Here is a 4,789-nt window from a genome sequence, read left to right as displayed (position 1 = left end):
TAGTCACGTGTAGAGAACATAAGTAGATTATTCATTAATAAGAGGTGTTATAAGGTTTTTAGTTGGCATTTCTGGAAGATTAGTGTAAGAATACCAAAGTCTGTTAATTGAAGTGAGAAGATGTAGTTATTGATATATGGAAACTCTTCTGTTCTAAAGTTCTATTTTATTTTATTTTTATAGATTAAGGGTAAATGTGCAGTTTTGTTACATGAATATATTATGTAGTGTGAACTCGGAGCTTTTAGCATATCCATCACCCAGATAATTTATATTGTCTCCAGTAGGTAATTTTTCATCCCTCAACCCTCTCCCACTCTCCCAATTTTTGGAGTCTGCAAAGTCAATTATTCCACTCTGTATATCCAGGTATACACATTGTTTAGCTTCCAGTCATAAGTGAGAACATCTGGTATTTGACTGTTTCTTAGTCATTTCACTTAGGATAATGGCTTCCATTTCCATCCATTCTGCTGCAAAAGACACAATTTTATCTTTTTTATGGCTGAGTGTATCACATTGCATTTATGTATCACTTTTTAAAATTCAATCATTCATTGATGGATACTTTGGATGATTCCATGACTTTGCAATAGTGAATAGTGTTACAATAAACATACCAGTGCAGGGGTTTTTAATATATATAACGATTTCTTTTTCTTTGTGTAGACACCCAATAGTGGGATTGCTAGATCAAATGGTAGTTCTATTCTCAGCTCTTTGAGGAATCTTCATACTGTTTTCCATAAAGTTTGTACTAATTTACATTCCCACCAACAGTGTTCCCTTTTCTCCGCATCCTTGCCAACATCTGTTGTTTTTTGACTTTTTAATAACCATTCTTATTACTGTAAGATGGTATCTTAATGTAGTTCTAATTTACATTTCTCTAATGATTAATGATGTTGAGAATTTTTCCACGTTTGTTGGCTGCTTGTATGTCTTCTTTGGAAAAATGTCTGTTCATGTCCTTTGCTCAGTTTTTGATAGTGGGTTTTTTTTTTTCTTGTTGAGTTGTTTGAGCTTCTTGTAGATTCTAGATATTAGTCTTTTTGTTGGACACATAGTTTTCAAATATTTTCTCCCATTCTGTAAGTTGTCTGTTTACTCTGTTGACAGTTTCTTTAGGAGTGCAGAAGCTTTTCAGTTTAATTAATTCCCATTGGTCTATTTTTGTTTTTGTTGCATTTGCTTTTGTGGTCTTAGTCATAAATTCTTTGCCTAGGTCAATGTCTAGAAGAGATTTCCTAGGCTCTCTTCTGGGATTTTTATAGTTTCAGATATTACATTTAAGTTTTTAATCCTTTTTGAGTTAATTTTTGTATACAGTGGAAGATATGGATTCAGTTTCATTCTTCTGCATATGACAGTCCAGTTTTCCTAGCACCATTTATTGAAGAGGGTGTCCTTTCCTTTGTGCATATTTTTGTTGACTTTGTCAAAGATCATCAGTTGATTGTAGGTATTTGGCTTTATTTCTGTGTTCTCTATTCTGATCCATTGATCTATTTGTCTAGTTTTATACAGTAGTATGCTGTTGTGTTTATTTTAGCCTTGTAGTACAATTTAAAATCAAGAAATGTGATGCCCCAGCTTTGTTCTTTTTACTTAGGATTGCTTTGGATATTGGGGCTCTTTTTTGATTCCACATGAAGTTTAGGCTTCATAATTCTATAAAAATTATGTTGTTATTTGATAGGAATTGCATTGAACCTGTAGGTTGCTTTGGGCAGTAAGGTCATTTTAATGATACTGATTTTGCCAATCCATGAGTATAGGACAGTCTTCCATTTGTTTGTATCATCTATGATTTCTTTCATTAGTGTTTTATAGTTCTCCTTGTAGAGATCTTTTACCTTCTTGGTTAAATGTATTCATAGTTATTTTTGTAGCTATTGTAAATGGAATTGAGTTGATGATTCATTTCTCAGCTTGATTGTTATTGAAGAAGATGTAGTTACTGATATAGGAAGTTCTTAATCTAGTAAGGGTAGCTATAGAAGTAATGAGCAAAGTCAAAGAATTAGAAATTGCCCTAAGTTTTTTCTTTTCTTTAATGTTTGCCACCTATTTTAGTAGGTATCCTTTTAATCTCCAGTTTGTTTCCTGAACCATACCAGTAATATCATTCCATTCCAATCTCAAATCACTAAAGCCCTTCTCCTCAAGTGTTAATTGCTTGAGGCACTGGTTTTAAGAAAAATTAATAGATTGGATACAAAGTTTATATTTATATGATTAATTTGACTAACAAATTAATTAGCTTTGTTTTTATCCTTTTTAAAAGTTTGTTAATATGCTCAAGTGTTTTATGACTTTCCAAAAGAATGAGAGGGAGAATTCTAGTTTTCTTCTTCTGGACAGTGGAGTTGAAAGAAACACAACACTGTTTTTCTCAAGTTTCTTTGGGCTAGAAAATATTGTAATTTTCAGTCAAACAAATTTTAGTTAAAATCTATACTCAAGGTAATGAGTGATTGCCCTAATTTCAGGGCATTTCTGCAAAGAGACAATATCTAAATTTGCTTCTGGTATATATTATCTTTTTGGTACTTTACTGGCAAAATAACCCTAGTCATGTAATTGAAGGGAAAGCTGTTAACACACTCATAATCATAAAAAGAAGTGAATAGTGACTGATTTTGTGTTTTTTAACAGCTTACTCTTTCTGCTGGGCAAATGACCACAAAGGTTAATGTCTTGACTATAAAATTGATTCCAGAGACTTCACTGTCTGTGTTCTATGGATATTGTAAGGTGAAGAGGTACCATTGGCTGTTCATATTCTCCAGCTTATAAACCAAATTTGAAAAATGCTTTAGCTTTGACAATCTTAGGGTAATTTACCATGGTCTATTATTACACTAGAGAGAACAGGAAAAACAGTCAACCAAATTTAATACATCCTTGGGAGCTGTAAACTTCATTCTGGGGAAAATGATTCAGAAATGTTCTCTTAATCAATTGTGAACACATGGAGAGTAATGTTTTGTACAGAAGCCTACATTTACTGAAGCCATGAGATGGAATTCTACTCAGCAGGGTTTTATTTTAAAATTCTAGACAAGAAAAGAATACCGTTACGGATTCTAAAATGATCTGCCTTTTGTTTTTCTACTCCCTGCCTTCTGTCATTTGCATTAGTACTCTGTCTGGGATAGTCTATTCTTTCCCTACACTTTCGTCCTTCTTTTGAGGAGTTTTAAGTGCTGAGGAGCTTAATAATAAAATCACCTCACCTGTGTCATACATTTGATCCTCAGCATTTGTTAACTTTGATCCTCAGCATTTGTTAACTTTATATCATGGATTAACAAATACAGAAAGTAGGGATGAATAATGAAATATCTGCAGACAGACAGAACTAGTCTCACTTTTTGGATTTATAACTTTTTGTTAAAATAATTTTTTAACAAATTACTTAATGTATCTCTATATCTTTATCTGAGAAGTGAAAATATTAGTTAAATCATAAGCCTACTATAAGAAATATATGATAATTACATAGAGTATGAACTTTTAGATTTTGAATTTCTTGAAGGTACTGTGCCTCAGACACTTTGTCTTTTGAGCACATCTTTGTTCTTCTGAGCACATTCCTCTCAATATATGATTCTAATACGTTTGTCAGTGTTCACATATTTGTCTCCTTTTAGCAAGCAGGAAGAGCATAGAAAAGACTGATCGGCATTACTGAGATTCCCATAGGGCATTGCTATTTTGAGCATAAGCAAATAAATTTTTGTTTTTTCAATTATGGCTAAAAATAAATTTTGTGTAATAAAGTTTACTTGTAACTAAATTAACATATTTGCTTTTCTAAATATTAACTGATTGTTGTGTTTGAGCAAAACAGCTAGAAAAATAAACAAACGCATAAATCTTTTATAAAGTAACTTTTACCTGTTGAAATACTATTCTGGGCAAACCCCTATTAATTACTGCAGCATATAATGATAGCCACTAAAAAGTTAGAAAAAAACCAACATTAAAACAGAATGCCACCAGGCACCCGTTAGACTACCAGCATAACTAACACATTCTATTCTTGATGGTAACAGATAATGACTACACCACCATTGTTTTTTTTTAATTTTTATATTTTTAGATGGTACACATGCAAATTTCTTACATGCATATTTTGCATAGTGGTGAAGTCTGAGCTTTTAGTGTATCCATTACCCGAATACTGAACATCTACTATGGTTCTTTTGGGGATGACAAACAAGACGTAGCTTAATGATGGTCTTGAAACTCAAAATGAATGGGCACCATAAGTTATCATCTTCGCCGGTTGAACTTTAAAGCCTTTCAAATATGGATAGAAAATGAAGGTGCATTGCCCTCCAGTTGCTGAAATCATGTAGAATTGATACTGTCCAAAGGAGTCCTGCCTGTTAATAAGCATATGATTCCTGAGTGGCTACGTGTCTTTGGTAAGTCAGAACTTGATTACCAACAGTAACAATCTTCCTAAAATGAAAGAAGATCTAGGATAGTTCTAGTGGAAGGTATAGAGTTTGTAAGGATCAAGCTGCTTAAAAAGACAGAGGAGTCAGGGCTGCTAGGTCTAGTAACCAACTGATATCCCAAGTTTTGCCTGGTCTCCCATGCTGTCCTCCAGATAATAGGAGTGCTTGATCATCAGAATGTCACGCTCAGGGTCCCCACTTTGGTTTCTACACTTCCAGGATCTTCTCAGTTTTTGTGCTTTAGAAAGATTCCTTAGAAGATTTAAGCATTTAGTTAATAATGTATTCTTTTACCCACACATTACTCTGCTTGCTGT

Source organism: Pongo pygmaeus, chromosome 22, assembly GCF_028885625.2.
Source record: "Pongo pygmaeus isolate AG05252 chromosome 22, NHGRI_mPonPyg2-v2.0_pri, whole genome shotgun sequence".
Classification (NCBI taxonomy): domain Eukaryota; kingdom Metazoa; phylum Chordata; class Mammalia; order Primates; family Hominidae; genus Pongo; species Pongo pygmaeus.
The sequence above is the reverse complement of the archived record's forward strand: the minus strand, read 5'-3'. Positions refer to the sequence as shown.